Here is a 22,864-nt window from a genome sequence, read left to right as displayed (position 1 = left end):
CATCATATATGGAATTCATCCCCCATTCACCTCAGATGAAAGAATACAAGCATTAAATCAAATGGGAGATGTCTTTGTGAGGACGTAATTTACATTTGCCATGCCACAAATTTACTAAATCTATACCTAGAATAGGGGAAAGATAGCAGAAAACTGGAAAAATTCTACTCTGATGCTGTTATTTAGAAAAGGAGACAAAGAAGTAGTAAAGAACTATAGACCAATTAATATTCTCTCTCTCTCTCTAATCTGTACAAAATTATCACAAAAGTAATAACAAACAGGTTAACCCCTCTTTTAGACTCAAATCAACCAGTAGAACAGGCAGGATTCCATAAAGGTTTTAACACAATTCATCATATTCATGCAGTAAAACAAGTAATAGAAAAAGCAGAAGAAAACCAATTGCCTGTCTGTTTAGCATTTATTGATTATGAAAAAGCATTTGATTCCATCAAAACTAATGTAATTATCAAAGCTCTCCAGAATCAGGTAGTTCCTGGAGAATATATGGATCTCCTTCTCCAGGAAATATACCACACTGCACAAGCAACAATCGAACTTCACACAAGTAGCAATAAAATATCAATTGAAAAAGGTGTCTTACAAGGAGACTCTTCACAAGGAGGGAGCTGGTAGAAGTCCTCTTCTACCAGCTCCCTCCATCTCTTCTTTGGCCATCCACGCTTCCGCCTTCCTTGCACATCCATCTGCATGACCCTTCTTCCCACATATTCATCCTCCCTCCTCATCACATGACCAAACCATCTCAACCTTGCCTCCTGTATCTTCGCTCCTAAGTTCGTAACTTTCACTGTTCCCCTCACATAGTCATTTCTCAGACGATCCTTTCTGGTCACATCACACATCCACCTAAGCATTCTCATCTCGGCTACTTCCATCCTGCTGATGTTATTTTTCCTCAGGGCCACAGTTTCTATAGCATATGTCATAGCTGGCCTCACTACTGTCCTATAGATTTTGCCCTTCAGGTTGATCGGCACCCTCTTATCGCATAACACTCCAGCCATCTCCTTCCAGTTCCACCAACCCACTTGTATCCTGCATCCCACTTCCTTCTCAGTTCCTCCATCTTCTTCCACTGTTGAACCTAAGTATCTAAAGTCCCTCACCTTCCTGATGACATTTCCTTCCAGCTCCAGATCTATCTCCTGGCCGCCGACCACTGTGCAACACATATACTCTGTCTTACTTCTGCTCAGTCTCATACCTCTCTCTCCACTAATTTTTTCCATCTTTCCAGTTTAGTTCCCACTTCTTCTCTTGAATCTGCACACAGCAAGATGTCATCTGCATACAACATTGTCCAATGCGCATCTTCTCTCACCTCCATCACAATATTAAACAGAAACACACTTAATACTGACCCTTGATGCAAGCCAACTGTTACTTGAAAACTTTCTGTCTGTCCCAGACAGGTCCGAACACTTGTCTTCACATTTCTGTACATTTCCTGCACCAACCTGACATATTTCTCCGGAACCTTCTTCTCCCTCAGACACCTCCAGACTTCTTGCCTTGGAACTCTATCGTATGCTTTCTCCAGATCAATAAATGCCAGATGTAGCTCCCTTTGTTTCTCTCGATACTTTTCCATCATCTGCTGTAACCGAAAGATAGCATCTGTTGTTGATCTACCAGGCATGAAGCCAAATTGTTCCTTTGCAATCTCCACTTCCTTCCTCAATCTTCCATCAAGAACCCTTTCTAGGATTTTCATTGTATGGGACATCAACTTTATTCCTCTGTAATTTTTACAGTCTTGTGCATCCTTTTACCTTTGTAGATGGGGACAAGAGTACTCTCCCTCCATTCCTTGGGTATATTTTCCTGTTGGGAAACTTTCATGAACAGGTCCCACAGCAGGTCAATTCCTTCTTCTCCCAGTGCCTTCCATGCCTCCACTGGAATTCTGTCGGAGCCCACCGATTTTCCATTCCTCATCCTCTTCATGGCCTCCGTCACTTCCACTCTACTGCTGTTCTGCACCATCCCCTCAGAAGGCTGCCCATCTCCTCTGTGAGTTCTTGCATTTTCCTCTTTCAAAAGTGTCTCAGAGTATATTCTCCATCTGTTTCTTATGTTTACATCCCTCCATAATACTCTTCCTCCAGCGTCTTTGATCTGCCTCACATGTAAGATGTCCTTTGCTGCTTTATTTCTACGTTTTGCTAGTTGGTAAATTTTTCTCTGTCCTTCCTTTGTTTCTAATTGATCATACAGATCTTGATATGCCATGGCCTTCGCCTGTGCCACAACTCTCTTGGCTTCTCGCTTTCTTTCTCTGTACACCTCTCTGTCCTCTTCCACTCTTGACTCATCCCACTTCTGCTTTGCCTTCCTCTTAGCTGTCGCTGCCACTTGTACATTATTATTCCACCACCAACCCTCCTTCTGCTCTCTAATCTTTCCAGATGTCTCATCAAGCACCTCGATTGCACAGCTCAGGATTACTTTTGAATTATGTTTCCACCAATCTTGTACACTTTCCAGTCCATCCGAAATCCTCTCTAACACCCTCTCCCTAAAACGATTCCTCACACTCTCCTCTTTTGTGCGAAACCACTTAATTGTCTTCATCCCATGGCATCCAGAGGTTCTTATCTTCGATCTTATTTTAAAGTCTGCGCAGAGCAGTCGGTGTTGCTGTGCCACTTGATCTGTTGGAATTATTTTACAATTTGTGACAACCTTAAGATGTTTTCTTCTTGTCAAATTGTAGTCAATTTGTGAAATGTTGTTACCACTCCTAAATGTTATCAAATCTTCTTCCCTCTTGTAGAAAAACGAGTTCACAATTGCCAGATCAAACACTACTGCAAAGTCCACTATCGTCTCTCCTTCCTGGTTCATCATTACCACTCCATGGCCACCATGCACCCTTGCACAGTCTCTATTCTGTCTCCCTATGTATCCGTTCAAGTCTCCTCCGAGACTTGAACGGATACATAGGGAGACAGATCTCATTTTCTTCCAGTTCCCTCATTTCTTCATCTAACGTGTTCCAGAACTCATCTTTCTCCTCTGCTGTACAACCAACTTGCGAGGCATATACACATAATACGACCACCCGCACTTTTCCAAGACCCAATTTCATTCGCATAATCCTGTCGTTCCTTCTACCCACTTTCAGTTCTTCGCCCTTCATTCTGCCACACACCACAATTCCTACACCATTTGTTCCTTCGTTATTCGCTCCAGAGTAGAACAATTAATTTGTCCATCTCCCAGTTCCTTTTCCTTCCCCCCTTTCACCTTGTCTCCTGAACACACAAAATGTCCAACTTCCTCTTCCTCATCATGTCTGCCAACTCTCTTCCCCTTCCAGTTATGCTTCCAACATTCAGTGTTCCCACTCGCAACAACATCCTCTCCACCTGCTGGGCTCGCTTCTTTAACCGCACCTGCCCTTGATGCGGTAGCCCTCGTCCATTTCTCGCATCTGTAGGGCAATGCGGCTGCGCGTTGCTTAAGGGGTATGCCCTAACCCTTATATCATTTTCTCTTTGACTCATATCATAGTTTGAGCTGGCATTGAAGTTTTACGACCGGATGCCCTTCCTGACATCAACCCTCGCCATTTATCCGGGCTTGGGACCGGCACCTATTGAGGCTAGCTTGCCTGCTTTGGTGGCTGCATAAGAAAATGACTTAGCAAGATAGGGAAGACTCGCCCCCTAGCCCTCGAATACTCTAATAGCATCAGGGGGAAGGAGCAAGGAGAGGAGAAAGAAGCAAAGAAAGAAGAGGATGGACCAGTCTACAGAATAATATAACAGATGTATATTACATGAAGTAAGGCATGGTCTAGCATCTGGTACCTCGAGTTTGCCATGCCCGTACTCACTAAAGTGAGCCCTTGAGGTACTTGGATAAAGGATTAAACTAAATTTATTATAATCTAACCAAGTGGGAAAAAACTTCCAACATTTTATAATGATAGAAGATCTATATCATGAAAGCAGAAAAGTTGGTCTAAAAAAAAAAAAAAAAAAAACTAAAATTATGTAATTATTTTGTAACACCAAAAACATAATAATAGAAAATAATTTCCTGGAAAGTCTCCATATACATATTTAGGTCATCTCATTGATCTAAACTATGGAATCCAAAAGAAATAAATAGAAGGGTTCAACTTGCCTGGAGTGCATTCAGAAAATTGAAAAGCATTTTTCAAAACAGTGATGTCTCACTCTGTTTAAAAAGGAACCATTTAAGAGTGTATACTTCCAGTCATCACATATGGTTGTGAAACTTGGTCTCTGACAAAAGCACTGACAAATAAACTAGCAACAACTCAAAAAAAATGGAGAGGCTGATGCTAGGCATCACATTAAAAGATAAGAAGCGAAACACTTGGACAAGAAGCCAGACTTGTATCACTGACATCATTCTTCACCACAAGCGACTAAAAAGGAAACAGGCTGGACGTTATCCAGAAAAGAAGATGATGAGCAATGACCACATACTAATGAACTGGATACCAAAAAGAAGGGAAACGAGGCTGTGGATTTCCTAAAAGAAGGTGGAGTGATGAACTGTCGAATTTTGTTGGGAAAAATTGGTCAACCATTGCCAAGAACAGAGAAAGGTTGAAGAAACTGGAGGAGGCCTTTGTCCAGCAGTGGACAGAAAATTGCTGAAAAGAAGAACATATTTATTTATTAAATTATTAGCCCAATATTTTATCATGGCATAAAGAAAATGTTATACAGGTAAACTAGTAGGAAAGCAAACACAGACTGAGTTTAAAAAGCAGCATCCTACAGTCTTAACTTGCACTCTCTATGGGTATAGTGGTGGGATCTTACTGAATTTCTCTAGATGATTGCCTTCCAGAATTTTGGTCATGTGATGAAACCAAATTTGTTTAGTTTTATAGAAAGTTGTAATGCTATGTTGGACTCCAGAAATAGTCTGAGATTTATATCTACGATCTGCCATCCCAGAATGAGTATAGTAGAGATAATGGCTGTGGTTGTAGATTATAGTCTGAGAAGGGAGATTTTTTTTAATGTGCATTGAAATTGTTTAGGAATGTGATTAGCAAGGATGCTAATGACTAGATTTATTGCTTGGCAAGTGGTAAATTAGTGAAATAGGTTGCCATAGGTGATTGTGTATGATCTTTCAAATGATTTTTAAGAGAGATATGATAGACATTATATGAATAATGGTTGGTGTGGACCTCACATGAGGAGTGATCATTGGCTTCAATGGAAATGCCAGTTAAATTTAGCAGACATGTTTAAATATGAGCTCTTAAAATTTTCTGTGAATTCAATATTCTGGCAAACATAGAAGTGATTTTTAACTTCTTTCTTGACATCTCTTGACATCTTTTTAATAAAGTAATCTGAACATTGAGGCTTACATTGTTTCTCCCCCCCCCCCATTTCTGTATTAGATTAAGTCAGCTTATTTAAAAAAATATTATATCCATCTTCATAAAAATTCCAATGGAAAAAAAAAAGATATCAGTTGTCCTTCATAGATGTTTTTACCTAGTCATATAAGCGATCCTCATTTTGAGTTTACTTCAGGCAGATATTTGCAGAAGAATTTGATATATCATCCTTCATAGAGACATGGCATAAAAATATTAGTAAGCATGGCTAATGCTACTTGTTCTATCAGTGGTAGAATCTGCTTTAGAACAAGTGCTCAACATTATCCAATCCTTACAATGGGTGGGTGGGAGCAGTGGAATCTTCTCTCCACTTTGTTGCTTTCTACAAGGATAAACAAGTTCTTGTCATCATATGTGTCACATGCCCATGACTTAGAGAGAGAGGTAATGCAGCATAGTAATAAATTAAGATATGAACACATATCCACCAGGAAAACAACTTCCAGAAAATATCCATATATTTTGGATAGGTGATACAAAACAGCATACAAAAGGTGGAGCATACAGTAATCGGTTTTTCAGTGCATGACAAGAGCACCTTGCATAATTTATTGTAATGGTATTACAACCGCAGATATGAGAGTCCTGAGAAAGATTAGAGGCGTGAACAGATGGCATCAATGGCAATATCATATTAAAAATGAGGATATTTGGAAAGAACTTGACATTGTCAGCATCCAGGAATGCGTTAGCAGAGCTAATCTCAGGTGGTATGGTCACTTAAATAGAATGGGAGAGGAAAGATTAGCAAAACAAGTGTTCTCTGCCAGGTTGGCAGGAAAACGACCCAGAGGAAGACCAAGATATAGGTGGATTGATACGGTACAAAGTGCCTTAGACGATAGAAATATAAGATCTGATAATGTAGGAGTCTTGACAAGTAACAGACTGATTTGGAGGAAAATTGTAGATAGGAAGTTAGTAATGATGTAATTTTTTCATGTAGTACTGTCATATCCTGTACACCCCTTGAAGGTACATGGCAGGAATTTGATGATGATGATGGTGTTACAACCAAAATAAAGCACTAAATTATAATAATAATAATCATCATTCAATTTCTGACATATAACCTTAGGAGGTGTACAGGATCCTATGATAGTACTACATGAAACGTTATCTCATTACTGACTTATTTCCTATTGGCAATTTTCCTGAAGATTAGCCTGTTATCTGCTGATATTTCAATATTATCAGATCTTATATTTCTGTCTTCTAAGGCACTTTTTTACTGTATCAATCCACCTACATCTTGGTCTTCCTCTGGGTCTTTTTCTTGACACCTGGCAAAGAACACTTGTTTAGCTAATCTTTCTTCTCCCATTCTGTTTAAGTCCCCATACCACCTTATTAACTCTACTAACACATTCCTGAATGCTAACAATATCAAGTTTTTTCGTAATATCCTCGTTTTTAATATGACTAGGGGACTGTTCAGTCCCCAAATCTTTCTCAGGACTCATAACTGTGGTCTCCAGTCTTTGATCAAGAGTTTTATTTCTAACCCAGCTCTCAGATCTGTAAGTTAAAATTGGTTTGAATACTATCAATACAGCTAGTTTAGTTGACTTCCTACCATACCACCTACTAATTTTACTGTTTCCAAATTTAATTTTCCATCTTCACAAAAATTGTGTCTAAATAGCTGCAGTGTTGTTCTTTAAGTTCTCCATCCAGGATTCAGTTGATGTTTTCAATATTTTCATTGTCTTTGTCTTTTTAATGCTGATTTTTATACAAAATTTATTACAGCAGTTTTTCAATTTGGTCTGGGAATCTTGCAGACTTGTCCTGGATTTATTTAGGAGTATAACATCATCTGCATGAATTAAAAAGCTGAGTTGCTTACTGAATTATAAAATTATGTTTATTAATTATACTGTATTTTTCTGGATTTCAAACTAACATCCTCAGAGCAAAACATGTTGAAGTTTACATGTGAGATTGGGTAAGTGGAACATTACTAATTGTAACCGGCAAAAGATCTTAAGTCCAAATTGGATACTCTCTAATGTTGTATAAAGGAAATTATTAGAATTGCGTAGGAGTAAATCTTAAGATGACTATCTCCCAAATTTTTGGCAGATTAATTCAGTTATGCTTTGTTAGGAAAATGTGTCATATGCATTGTGTACTTGAAAAAAAGTCTCTGACCTGTAATGACATCTATGTAGCACATTAGTTTTCTTTCTTCTAATCCTGTGTGTAACAAGGTGTCCAAAGCATGATGGTAGCAAATTTTCTTATGTTCTCCAAGATGGATATTAATTGATCTTCATGTCTGTCCATAGTAGACCAAGTCACAGAGAACTTCATACACTGAAGGATCTACTCGAGGATGGAGTTTGTCCTTAGGAGAGCAGATCACAGTTGTTTCAATATGTTGTGAAGATAACATTTTATTAGAACTTTGGCTATCTTTTCCAATGTACCCTGGATATATGGAATAGGAATGATGGTGTTTTGCTCTTGTGTGCTTGTGGAGGAGGAAGTAGGGAGCCATGTGGTATTTTATCTATTTTGTAGGAGCTGTAATCATAGTTATGTAGAAAGGGCTGTATCATTAGAACAAATAGCCTTGCTGTATGAGTTGGTGTTGAGAACTCTGTACTGTTGGATTGGATGATGATGTGATTGTTTATGCAGATATCTTCCTGAATATGTTGGCTTTCTGTAATAAGAAGCTGGTAAACCATTTGAAAGTTGAGTGACTAATGTATCATGAAAATGCAAACATGATCATTCATTATGCTCCTTAAGGCTAAGTTACAAAGAATTCCTTTGTAACTCTGGTTACTGTCAACAAGATTTATGAGAAGAGCCACAAGCTAGAAGGATGTTTGTTTAGTCTATGCATAAAATATGTATTGATTTAAAAAAAAAAAAAAAAAAAAATAGCTATTGAGAATTAAATTCTTCCAGACTTCCTACAAGGAAAGGCAACCATTAAATCAAGACAGTGCATCACTCTAGAGCAGTTTTCAACCTTTTTCATAACACTGCACACCTAGACTAATTATTAAAATTCTGCGGCACACTAAAAATATATTATTTTAATTTTTTTGATGATCTGGCAAAAATAATAGGCATAATTTTGTAATGAAGGTTTATTTTCTTGATACTGATAATTAGTAATAATATTCTGGTTTACAGATCAAGTGTTGATCAATTTTATTAACTTAACCAACTAGTTTCACCAAACTTTAACTGTTGGCGTCTTCAGGGCACTTACATATAGGCTGAAACAATCTCACAATTATGTGTAACTATAAAACTGACAAGAATAACTGTAAAAAACTGACTAGAATAATTGCAAATAAAAGAGTATCGAACGTGCGTGAAACATGTATCGCGCATACAAGATTAGTTAGCTGTTGCCAAGGAACTTTCTGTAGTTTGTATTAAAGTTCATTTCTTTTGTTTTTAAAGATTTGATTAGGGTTTTCCATATCTCTGGGAGTATTTGGCCTTGATTTCTGTTAAGGTTGCCAGTAGAATGGGCGACTGTGGCTGCTTTGAAAATTCTTGAATAGTAATCTTCCTCTAAGTAAGGGAAACAACTTTTGTCCCACTCGATGACATGGTTAGTTGTAGAGAAATGAGATGATAGGCCAGAAATGTCCTTCTGTTGTTTTTGACATAGCCAATGTGCTTTTTTTTGCCTGATTTCAAGGATTCTCGAAGTCTGTCCGATGTAACTAGAGCCACACGAGCATGGAATATTATAAACTCCAGCATATGTATAGAAAGGGTGGTTGTCTTTTGGAGATCTTATTAGTTTAAGAATAGATTCTATTGGTTTAAATGTTACTCTTATTTTGTGTTTTTTAAGGAGGCTGACGAGCTTGTAAGAGATGCCACTTACAAACGGAATTGCAATAGTTTTTATATATTGAATGTCTTCTTGTTCTTTTGGTGGTGGTTCCGAGAAAAGGACTTTATTGACTAGTCTTCTTGGATAGCCGTTCAAGTACAGATTGTTGGAAATTAATGTTAACTCATCTTGAAGGGTCTCGTTGTCTGTTGTGATGCGAATCGCTCTCTCTTCTTTAACATGTGTACAATGCTGAGTTTATGTGAGATGTGGTGAGAGGAGCTGAAATGTAGGTAGCAACCTGTATTGGTCAGGTTTCTGTACACCGATAGATTTATACTGCCATCAATTTGTTTTTTGATTAAGATGTCTAAAAATGGTAGTTGTTTTTCTCTTTCAAGTTCCAGAGTAAATTTAATAGAATGATGGAAGGAGTTGATCTTTTTGAGAAAATCATATAGGTCATCTTTGTTGTTGTTCCACACAATGAAGATATCGTTCACATATCTGAACCAAATTTTAGGTTTGGGAATAATTTGGGTTAGGATTTTATTTTCTAAGTCTTCCATAAAGAGGTCAGCACATGAAGGTGAGAGTGGGCTCCCCATCGCCAAGCCTGTTAATTGTTGGTAGATCGTATTTTTCCATGAAAAGTAGTTAGAATTAAGGCAGTGAGCAAACAATGAGGTTTTATCTTGTGGGAACAAGGTACTTAAGATGTCAATGATCTCCAATACAGGAACGTTTATAAAGAGAGAGGTGACATCTAGGCTGGCTAGAAGATCATTATCCGATATGTTGATGTTTTTTAGCTTTTCCACAAAATGTTCGGCGTTTTTAATGTAACCCTCTGAGTTGTGGATGTGTTGTTGTAAGAGTTTCGAGAGATGTTTTGACAATAAGTAGGTAGGAGTTTATTGCATCAATGATTGGGCGTAAAGGAATACCATTTTTGGGCACTTTTGGAAAGCCATAGAGTCTCGGAGTTACAGGATGCACGGATTTTAGTTTTTTAATCAAGTCTCTTGGGCAGTTGGATAAACTGTATAGTAATTCATTGGTATTGTGGTGGTTTTTTAATGTTGGATCTTTTGTTAAAAGATGGTAAACGGACAAGTCAGATAGTAGATGGTTTACTTTGGCCTCATAGTCCTTTGAGTTCAGTATTACAGTACTGTTTCCTTTATCTGCTTTATAGTATTATGATGTCCTTGTTGTTTTTTAAATTATAAATAGTTCTTCTATCCAATGAAGAACTCTCATCATGTCTGCCACCTCTCTTCCCCTTCCAGTCATGCTTACAACATTCAACGTTCCCACTCGCAACATTCTCTCCATTTGCTGGGCTCTCTTCTTTAACTGCAACCGCCCTTGATGCGGTAGCCCTCGTCCACTTCTCGCAGCTGTAGTGCGATGTGGCTGTGTCAATGATATCTTTATTTGGAAATATATCCAGAAAGACTGTGAAGAGTTGTACATTTTCTGAATAATTGCCATCTGAAAGTCAAATTCACATCATTCACATGGATTGAAAATTACCATTCCTAGATATCCTTATCAACAAAAACATTACTGGAGGATTACCATTTGAAGTTTACAGGAAAGAAACAAACCCACACAGGCAGGTTTCTACATGCAAGTTTCTTCCATCATCTTCAAAAATTAGGTATTCTTAAAAAAGTAGGCTTTAAATATAGAAAAGAAGACTTCAAGTCATATTTAATCTGTTCCTCCAAAATGCTACTCAAAAACGTTATAAAATAAATTTATTTTCTGATCAACCATCCTGTGATAATGTGAAAATGAATTAAAAAGGCTTGACTGGCCTAGTGGTTAACTTACCTGCTCTCTTACCACCAGGTTGTGGGTTCGAATCCTACTGTGCGCATGGATGTTTGTGATTGTCTTTAGGTGGGAGATTGATGTCATCACCCACTGTAAGACTACTGCCTCGCTGAAATAATGTTCCATGATTGGTCTCTGGATCAGGGTTTCTGGGCTGTGTAAAAAACATAAAATAAATAAGTAAATAAAATTGATAAAAAATAGAATAAAAAATCTCTCTCCTGCCCATTGTACAAAATGTACAATCATCATCAAATTCCTGACATGTACCATCAAGGAGTGTACAGGATATTATAATAGTACTACATGAACTTACATCATTACTAACTTCCTATCAACAATTTTCCTCCAAATCAGTCTGTTACTTGTCAAGACTCCAATATTATCAGATCTTATATTTCTATCGTCTAAGGCACTTTGTACTGTATCAATCCACCTATATCTTGGTCTTCCTCTGAGTCTTTTTTCCTGCCAACCTGGCAGAGAACACGTCTCTTGTTAATCTTTTCTCTCCCATTCTGTTTAAGTGACCATACCACCTGAGATTAGCTCTGCTAACACATTTCTGGATGCTGACAATGTCAAGTCCTTTCCTAAGGTCCTGATTTTTTTATATGATATTGCCATTAATGCTGTCTGTTCATGCTCCTAATCTTTCTCAGGACTCTCATGTCTGTGGTCTCTAGCCTTGGACCAAGTGTTTTATTCTATCATACAGCTTTGTTGATTCTGTTGTCCATTTCCATATTTACTTTAACATCTTCACTAAAAACTGTGCCTGAGTAGCAGAAATGTTTTACTTGTTCTATAGGTTTTCCATTCATGATGCAGTTGATATTTTCTATGTTTCTGCTTATTTTCATTGTCTTTGTCTTGTTATTGCTGATTTTCATACCAAATTTATTACAACAGTTATTCATTTTAGTCAGGGAATCTTGCATACTTGTACTGGATTTATTTAAAAGTATAACATCGTTTGCGTAACGTAAGAGCTGAGAATAATATCTCCAATTTATAATATCAGGTTTAATACTGCTTTCCTTCATAATGTGATATCCATATAGTTTACGAATAACAGAGGGGATAATGTACATCCTTGTCTCATACCAGATTTAATATCAAACCATCTTCCTGTACTTCCTTCATTTCTATCTGCTGACTTACAACTCAAATAAAGACTAAATATTGCTTGATATAATGTCCTATTGACACCATATAACTGTAGCGTTTTGAAAACTTTCCTCTTGACACCTTATCAAATGCCTTTTGCAGGTCTTCAGAACTTAAATACAGATATTTGTTCTGCCTATTTTCATAGTTCTGGTTTTTTTATTGTTGATTTTCATGGCAAATTTGTTACAGCTGTTATTCAATTTAGTTAAGGAATCCTGCAGACTTGCTGTTTAGGAATGCAACATCATCTGCACAAAGCAAAGAGCCAAGTTTGACATCTCCAATTTTAGTATCAGACTTGATGACACTTTATTTCATAATGTGATTTATATAAGTGATGAACAGGGTGGAGATAATGTGCAATCTCGTCTTAGCGTTGAATTTACATTAATCCATCTTCCTGTATTTCCTTCAATTCTGACTGCTGATTGACAGCTTAAATATAGACTATGTATTGCTCTGTATAATGTTTCATTCATCGCGCACAATTGTAGTGTTTTGAAAAGCTTTTCTCTGGGCACCTTTTCATATTCCTTTTCCAGATCTACAAAACGTAAGTACAGATCCTAGTCATATTCCCACTATTTGTCTTATGATGAAAATCTCATCTTAACAACCTCTATTTGGCCTGAACCATGCTTGTTTTTCTCCAGGTTTCTCTTCCACGAATCTTTCTTAACTTCTTTTCAAATATACTTGCATAAATCTTACCTGGAACATTTAGTAGAGAAGTTCACTGTAATTATCACGTTCAGTTTTATTTTGCTTTTTGTATATGGGAATTATGAGAGCTCTACGCCAATCATCTGGGCTTTGTCCCTCTGTCCAGGCCTTCTGAACTGTGCAGTGTAGCCACTGCAAAACTTTTATACCTCCATACTTGAGCATTTCTGGTGAATATCATCTAATCCTGCTGCCTTTCCACATTTCAGGCTTTTGATGGCTTTTTTTTTTTTTACTTCAAGAATGGATATGTATTCCTGATCGCATGCCTGTTGAGTGTTTTTTACAACTGTGCTGTCACTGCTTCTTTCATTTATCAATGTTTCGAAGTAATTACTCCATACATCAAGGATATCTTTTTCTCCAACTTTTTGTCACCTTATTTCATCTCTAATTACTTTTACTGCACTCTTTCCTCCATTTCTGAAATTTTTCAGCAGCCTCCAGAATATTTTGTCACCCTCTTCATATTTATTTTCTATGTTCTTGCTGAAGTCTTCCCATGACTTTTGTTTAGCTAGTTTTACACAGTATTTAGCTTACTTACATTTGTCTCTGTATTTTCTAAGAGCACAATCTGACTTATTTGCCAGGAACTTTTGCTATGCTGTCTTCTTTTACTTCACTGCCTCTTAACTTCCTGAAATCACCATAGAGTTCTGATTTCCCTGTCCTTGCAAACCACCTCACCACATGCCTTTCTGTCTGAATCGATCAATGTTTTCTTCAGGATTGCCACTGAAACTCTAAGGTTTGGTTCCTATTCTCAAACATTCATTTTTTCTTGAATAATGTTGTGTCCATCAGAGAGCTGCTCAAATTTTATTTGCTTTAGAACTTTCTTACATGTTCTTTTTAATATGTAATTCAATTTTATCCTGCTCAAGACTAAATAGTGATCACCTCCCGTTTCACATCCTCTGTCCTCACTGGTGCAGGACACTAGAGTGAGAGACTTCTTATTGCAGTCCATGTCCTGATCAGAAATCCAACAGGTATTTGCCATTATTATTAGCTTTGCTCCTTCTCCAAATTTTCCCAAAATATTTCTGTGTGTCTGACAATAATTTCTTACTCTGCTATTTAGATTCCCAACAATGACCTACTTTTCTTTTTTCATTGTGTCAGTTGCTTTCTGTAAAGCCTCAAAAAATCCTCCACTTCTTAGTAGAACCTTTTGTGGGGCTGTAAGCACAAATAAGTCTCATTGTCCGTTTCTCCATTCTGATATTTGCCAACATCACTCTACTTGATATTGCTTGCCATTCAAGAAGATTAGCCTTGTATTTAGTGTTGAATACCATAGCTACTCCTTCATTTCCCTGATTGTTATTGCCTGAATATAACATTTTGTATTTATTCCTGAGAAAGATCTCATCAGTTTTTCTGTTTTTTTTTTTTCATTCACCCCTATTATATCAATCTGGTACTTATCCAATTCCTCATCCTGCTCCAGCGATTCAGGCTTCTTATGTTGATAGTACCGATCTTAAACTCTGGTGATGTTCAGTTATGGTGCATTTCAGGATTCGTTCCAAGCTGACTTTTTGCTGTTTGCCATGTTTCCCTGGCGAAAAAGCGGGCGGGAGCTTGTTTAATTGGGTGATGCCCCAATCAGTACGAGATTCTGTCATGTTGTACCATTGTTTTATTTGTGGTTTAAGCCAATAAGAATACAATGTGGTTGGTTAAATTCAAAATTGCCAGTCCATTTTTGTTCGTTTGCTAACAGGGTCCACCACGAAAAGCTGAAGAATTGAACATTAGGTCAGATGCCTTGGTATGTTCTCCACATTCATTTAAAGGCTATGGAGTGCTGCTCTGAGTTATACAGCTTTAACCAGTAAGCACCCCCAAAATTGTACTATATGTTTATAAATAATCTTTTGTGGGTGGGAGCAACATTAAAAACATACTCTTCACTGTATACTTCAAGTATACTTTGCATAAATCTTACCTGGAACATTTAGTAGAGAAGTTCCACTGTAATGATCACATTCAATTTTATTTCGCTTTTTGTATATGGTATTATGAGGGCTCTACTCCAATCATCTGGACTTGTCCCTCTGTCCAGGCCTTCTGAACTGTGCAGTGCAGCCACTGCAAGACTTTTATACCTCCATACTTGAGCATTTCTGGTCGAACATCATCAAATTGCCATCAACAAATGTCAAACATTTTGTTGATGTGTTGGCAACACATCAACAAAAATAGTCCAAATCAGTTAACATCATTACAGCTTTCAAGCCAGTTAACGTCTTACAACTTTTTCTGTGTTCCCCTAAAAATAACGCACCATTGTATAAATGTTCTGAAGTATACAAAATTGCATGTTCTTATGGAAAGGTGTATGTAGGTCAAACTGGGAGAAGTTTCGAAATCAGTAAAAAAAAAAAAAAAAAAAAAATGAATAAATAAATAAAATACAAAGTATGTAAATGATATTGAAAGCAAAAGGGGAAAAAAAGCAACAGAGCACACATCCTCATAGAACCTCACATGGCAAATTGGCATGTGAGGTTATCGATGGATATCGAGCAACACCTGTGCATGTTTTTAAATGCTTAGAGGAAAGTGGAGAAATGATGGTAGCTATCTCATTAGAATACTGCCAATGAAAAATACCATTGGAAAAAAAAATAATGTAGTAATCAAAGAGTGATTATCTATAAGTAGATTGCACTCTTCTGGATAACAGCAAGCATTTTAGAGAGTTTTTGGTGCTAGTTTGCATATGCGAGCTGTGTTTTAATGTTGTATAAATTAATTACTGTAATATCTTATAAAAGTACTCGGCTATTATTGTAGAGGTGCAGTATCATAATGGGAATTCCTTGTTTATATTCAGAACTTAAACATCAAGGATTGACAGTTTTGTTTAAGAGAGATTTGTGCCGTGAGATTTTTTTTTTTTTTTTAATTAACATGAAAAATTACTTATTCTTTGTGTTTTTTTTTTTTTTTTTTGTGTTAATAGAAAAATCAAGGTTTGATAGGTATGTAGAGCATCCTGATACAAAAGGTTAGTCATCTGGTTATGACCAGTAATATCATCCTTACTTTTGACAGGCCCAGACTACTAATATCATTAAAAGCAGGATATTCAACTGTCCTGTTAGTCACTACATTCCTAATAAACTAAGATGCTGAAAACATCGGAAATATGTTATGCCCAAATTTCCTGCCACAGTTCTATCATTTGTGTCTAATGTTTATAGTAAAGAAACTGAAATGTATGAACCATGAAGAAAACTATACAGCTTATTTCCCTGCATGACAATGATGAAATGATCTAAAATTATATAAATCTCCTCTCAGGATGCCTGGAGAGAGCTTGCCAGCCATCATCACATCTGTCCTGAATGTTTGAGGTGGAGGTTAAGGAAATAAATAGCAGATGTGACATAAGCCTGTGCATCTCCTCTGCCATTTGATAATTTCAACATATCTAAATTATGATTGTGAATGCTTCTTGTTGGAGCACATGAATTGCCAGACCTGTTATGATCCCACTCCTGAAACAACTAAGATGATCCTGCTGAATCAGAACCCACTTATCAGACAATTAAGGAAAGGGCATCACTGAATAAAAAAAAAAAACCACTAGACTTCTTCACAGAAAAAAAATGGCTACTTCTATATCTGCCAAATTTAAATTAAACATTAGAACTGCCCTTGAATATCAGATGTATTAAAATTTTTTCCAGAGAAAATGGGCAGCTTGCCATCCTTATTTCCCAAAATGAGTTGACAAGCAAGTCAGACAAAGGTAGGCCCTTGGCCTCTCAGAAATCAGATATCTACAAAGCCAAAAAGGAAATTCTTAGTGGTAACAGTAATCGATTCCATCATATATTAAGAATGTCAAGATTGTTCTGAAAACCTGTCTGTTTCTGTTTCTAGGAGACATGTTTAAAACCCCAGTGAACAGCTCCCACTTTAAGCATTTCACTACTATTCAGAACAGAACTGGAGATGGATGTGCTCATGGAGAAGTCTCTATCTTAGTAGGCAGTGATACTCCTTTTCAGCAGTTCCAGTTTAATACTGCTTTGGAAGTGGTAGCGATTTGCCTGTTATTGGGATTTCTTATTACAGTATTTTTCATTTCTTTACCACCAGGTTCTGAGTTAGATCAACCTTGATAATCTTATATTACCCCAGCCTCTTATGGATGACTTTAATGGAAACAACATTGGGGGTAATGGTAGCATGAATGGGCAAAGCCAGATATATGTAATTCTTCGCAGTAATACATTAATAAAGAATGTTTTTAAAAAGCTTGTTTAAAAGCATGTTTAAAATGCTGTCTTAGACATCACTTATGCAGTCAGTGCAAAAGTTGTATGTGGTGAAATCTGGAAAATGAAGGGTGGATATAGAAAACACATTCATCTACTGAAATGTAATGGATATGTTATTGTTGAACTGAAAGCAGTTGTAGACATGTTAAGAGAAAGCTTTTCTAGTCTCAGCAACAGCATTGCATCCTCCTTCTTTTTTGATATTAAAGAACAAGAACAGAAACAGCAGTTAACTTTTTTTTACAAATGGCTAGAGCCATACAATCAGCCATTCATTAAGGAGGAACTAAAAAGCATTTTACTCTCATGCCATTGCAATATGTTCTGATGATATCCATTATCATATTATAAACAAACATCTCCCACCATCTTCTATGGATCTCATTCCATGCCAAACAACACTACTTACCATGGACAAGTTTCCAGAATCAGTCATTGCACTCCTAAAACCAGGAAAAGATCCAATACAAGCATACAGTTGCTGGCCTAAATGCCAGATGACTGTGGTGTTCAGAAAGCCAATGATCTGTCTAGAATTTGTCCATTTGGTTCATTAAGAAACAAGTATAAGAGCTGCATTCCTGAAATGTGATAATCTGATTTCGGTTTTCTTTGATATGCAAAAAAGCTTATGACACGCCCTGCAGATATGCCATATTAAAAGACCTTTATAATCTAGGTCACAGGAGGACATCTTTCTGTTTTTATAAAAGAAATGTTCTCTCTAGTCCATGCTTCAAAATCTGAGTGTTAAGCTACTTATTCCAGCCATGTCTCCAAAAAGAGGGTGTCTTAAGTGTTAAACAGCAAGGAATATCTTAAGATAATCTTTGCCATCAAACCCAATCACATGATATTTTTCTCCCACAATTGGGCAGCGCTGTGTATGTGTTGGTTTTTTCACAATTTACCATCATTCTTGTAACAAGAGTATCGACTTCAACATGCAGTCAGTCGTATCTATTCATTGGATATGATTGATTTATTCTGTACAGAAAGTGGTGCTAATTTGTTTTTCTTTGCTTTTCTCATGCATTTGTTCAATCAAAGTTTGATCATGGGTCCCAGGTCTATGGTTTTGCAAAGGAAAGTAGGATATTCTGCAAGAGTTGGTTGCTATCAATCATTAGGGTATTATAAATAGCTTCTGGTAGATTTTTTACATTGCCCATTCAGAGCATTCATGTTGAAGCAAATGAACCTGCTCTACTGTTTAGGCTTTAAAAACAGTATCTCTTAATTATGTCCTAAAATATTATTTTTCTAGATATCCTGCATTCACTAGTATTTTCCCCTATGTTTGCTAGTTTAATATTACATACATCAGACTACATTTATGTATGCAAAAGAGATTATTCAAGCTATTGGTATTGTTGGTGTTGACAGTATTGCATACACCGAATATTATAGCGCTCCTCCATTGCTAGTTTGCATTCCATTATATAGTTTTTTGCTGTCAGCTAAGGAAGTTGCTTATTCTATCATCGGTATACCTGAACACTGATTTCTTACCTGTTCATACTGACAGTTTGAGATCTGAGGCCCATTGGTTGTTCTGCTGTCTCTCTAGTCAGATTGCACTTGAATGCAATAGCTATACTACTAAACTGCATACCATCTTGCTTGTCCTTATGCACAGAAACTGCTACCAAAAATATATTGATTTCTAGGCCTCATTGAGTTTATAACAGGCCATCTCGTATGTACGATCAGCATTCAGTGCTTTATGATGATCTACAATTATTGTATGAAATGAGAATCTTGAATTTTAATGTTTAATCCTGTTGGACACCAGAATCTAATTAAACTGGATTGCAGATACATCTGACAGGTCAGCTTGTACTTTGTGCACATACTATTTGTCAGTCCTTTGTATAGACTACAGACAGTTAATAAGAGCAGAGTTGATATCTCTTTCTGGCAGGAAACACTGAAAAATTGCATAAGAAAATGCCCAAAATGGTTCTTGGAGGGAGAGTAGGATTATCTTGCAATGATTTGATGCTGTCAGTTATCACAGATGACCTTCTCCTCCCTTTTTGAGAGAGTTAAGGTGAGGTCATTAGTACAATTGTTGGTTTTTGTGGTTGACTTTATCTCCTCATTCCCCTCCAGTCATTGGCAGTTTAGTCTGTTTATTGTTATATGGGCACCTCCATAGAGTCCGAAAGCTCATCGCAGGATTTCCAATCTATCATACCTCCCCTTGAAACCCATTAATAGAATAAGCACCACAACTGACTTTGGCAACTCGTTTCACTCATTCACCGCTCTCCAAGCAAAAAATCTAGTCCCCAAACTCCTGCTGACCACACCTTTATTCAACTTCCAGAGATGATCCCTTCTTCTGGTCCCTCTATCAAAGTACTGAAAAATTTCCCCTGTTTCTATCATATCCTCGTATCATATCATATCCTCTCTTTTTCTCCTATCAACCAACTTCTGTAATCCATACACCTTCAATATATCCTCATAGGGAATATTTCACATGCCACTCACCATCTTGGTCACTCACCTCTGAATCGTCTCCACTGCTTCGTCATCCCCAAGAAACCGAGGGGACAGGACTTGAGCACAGCAATCCAGATGGATATCTTAAGGTCTTATAAACAGGAATAACAACTTCCTTATCTCTACTTGTTAATGTATTCTTGAATAGCCAAGTAATGTCCTCTGAACTTTAACTCTCTGTCTACCACCACCTCTAAATCTCTAGCTTCATCTATTTCCTGGAGTACAGTGCCATCAGTGTGATACACAGCTTGTAATCTATTTATCCCACAATCCATAACTTTACATTTCTCAACATTAATTTTTGCTCATATTGACAACCTATTTAAATCCTGCAAGCTTTCCACATTGCCTTGATTCACTGTTACTCTAGGTAATTTTTTGAATATTTCCTTTCAGGTTATTTCCTATATCATTTATGTACAAATTAAACAGCAATGGTCCCAGCACTGAACCTTGTGGCACACCACTAGCCACTTTTTGATATCTGTCCAGCAGCCACCCTCTTATCCACTTATCCAGCATCATATCCATCCCCCATTTGTTCTGATTTGTGTAACAGTGTTCAATGTGGTATTTTGTCAAATGCCTTTGCAAAATCATCGTGTAGCCATTTCCTTTATCCAACTCAGCTGTTACTCTATTATAAAAAGTTAGTAAATTACTAAGGCATGACCAACTCTACACAAAGCCATTTTGACCTTCATACAATATATTTTTATCTACCCATTCTTGAATTCTTTTGTTTACCAGTTTGTCTAATACTCTTACCACCATGCTTGAGATATATACACTGATTGATCTATAATTTGCTACTGTAGTCTTAGAACTTCCCTTATGCAATGGAATAATTTTGCCCTCTTTCCACTCCATTGGAACTCTACCAGAGCTGAGACCTAAATTGAACAGCTTAGTTAAAGACATTGCCAGTTCCCTTGTACATTTTCGCAAAACCCTAGCTGATATCCTATCTAATCCCACAGTTGTATTTACATTGAGATTCTGCAATATCCTAAGAACCTCCAATTCATCCACTGCTGTTCCCACATTAGTGTCTGTCACATAGGTTATTCAGTAACCTCAAATGGATGATATACCCTTACAAAGTGGTTACTCAGTAACTTAGCTATTTTATCTGCTTCTGTCACATCATGACCATCATCACTCATTAAGGTTAATCTTCCGTAGTCATTCTTCCTCTTACTTGCCACATAAGGAAAGAGCTCTTTGGGATTTCCTTTGGCCTGCTTGGCTAGATTCTTCTCGTAATCTGATTTGCCTTCCTTGCCGTGCTGGTCACCTTTCTCTTATATACCTTCCACTACATTTTCTTCTTCTGCAGCTTGTGCTTAATGATGTTATTCATCCATCTAACTCCTACCTGATTAACCCTCCTTATCCTAGGTATATAATTTAATACTTCTTCCTCTAGATCAGTGCTTCCCAAACTTATGGATGCCTAGGCCTCCCCCTTTGGAAAAATTAAAATATTTCACGGCCCCCATCAAAAAAAAATCGCAATATTGACACATATTATTATAATATTTATTGTATTTATATTCAATACAATTTATATTCAAGATTTTGCATTTGTAATCTTTTTTGTATCTCTTATCAATATCTTTGAAACGAAACTTATATGAATAAGCATATATTTACTAAGATTCATTAATCGCCGAAATACGCAAGAAGCAAAATTTGTGAACCAACACCAACGTGTGATTTTTTTCCATTAAAATATAAAAAAGAACAAAAAAGAAATAATAAATAACAAAAAAAAAAGTTTCTTTTAAGATTAAAAAAAATCTACTTAGTCTTAAAACATTTTAAATTTGTTTTCATTATTTCATGGTCCCCCTCAACAAAACTTAAGGCCCCCAAGGGGGCCATGGCCCACAGTTTGGGCTGCTCTAGATGATCCTTAACTATGAGGGTGGCCTGAAAAGTTCTCGGCCAAACAATGAAAAAATGAATTTATAATTTCAAAATTATTTTTATTTTTCAACATAATCTCCCTTAAGACTAATACATTTCTTCCAGCGATGCACCAGTGCAATTATCCCATCCCTGTAGCGGTTCTCAGTAAGATCTGCAAAATACCCTTCTACAGCTGCAATCACCTCTTGATTCGAAGAAAAACGCTGACCAGCAAGGATGAGTTTTAGTTTTGGGAAGAGATAGAAGTCCAAGAGAGCCAAATCTGGAGAATAGGGTGAATGTTCCAACAATTCATAGTGCAGATCCTTTAATTTTCCCATTGCCAAAACACCTTTGTGGGCAAGTGCATTGTCCTGATGAAAGACGATTTTTTTCTTCTGCAAACTAGGTCTATTCTCATGAATTTTGTCATTTAGTCTGGTTAAAAGATTGGAATAATATTTCCCAGTTATTGTTTTAACCTTTTCAAGATAATTAATAAACAAAATTCCTTTAGTGTCCCAAAACACAGATTCCATGACCTTTCCTTCTGATGGAACCGACTTTGTCTTTGGTGCTGAACAACCTGCTTCTGTCCACTGTTTTGACTGATATTTGGATTCTGGTGAGTAATTGTGAATCCAGGTCTCATCCGTAGTAATAAATCAATGCACAAAATTAGTTTTATTCTTGGTAAAACACACTCCAAGCACTTTTCAGAGATTTTCATGCAAGTGCGTTTTTGATCTGCTGTGAGCAAGTGCGGCACTCATGTTGCGCAAAACTTTTTCATTTGTATTTCTTCATGCAAAATATATCCTACACGTTCTTTTGAAATGCCTAGTCTCAGCAATTTCACACACTTTGACCAGCTGGTCATTAAATACCATATTGTGCATTTGATTGATGATTTCTGGAGGTGTTACACTTTTTAGATGTCCTTTACATGGATCATCTTCAAGGCTGGTACGGCCATGTTTAAACTCGGCAGTCCATTTCTTAATTGTCAAAAAGGAAGGAGAAGAGTTCCCATAAACTTTTATGAACTGCGAATGAATTTCTTTTCACGTTAACCCTTTTTTTACAAAGAATTTAATAACTCCAGGATATTCAATTTTATTCATTTCAAGGGATACAGACAACACT

General features: G+C 36.9%; 1 protein-coding gene across 2 annotated transcripts in view; it reads left to right on the top strand.

Annotated features, from left to right (window-relative positions):
- Positions 1-22,864, top strand: part of LOC150104351 (moesin/ezrin/radixin homolog 1-like) — a 341,827-nt gene that overhangs the window by 148,229 nt on the left and 170,734 nt on the right. The gene's annotated exons all lie outside the window — the stretch shown is intronic.

This window comes from Typopeltis vanoorti, chromosome 8, assembly GCF_054136105.1.
Source record: "Typopeltis vanoorti isolate ZY-2024b chromosome 8, IOZ_Tvanoo_1.0, whole genome shotgun sequence".
NCBI lineage: Eukaryota > Metazoa > Arthropoda > Arachnida > Uropygi > Thelyphonidae > Typopeltis > Typopeltis vanoorti.
The sequence above is the reverse complement of the archived record's forward strand: the minus strand, read 5'-3'. Positions and strand labels throughout refer to the sequence as shown.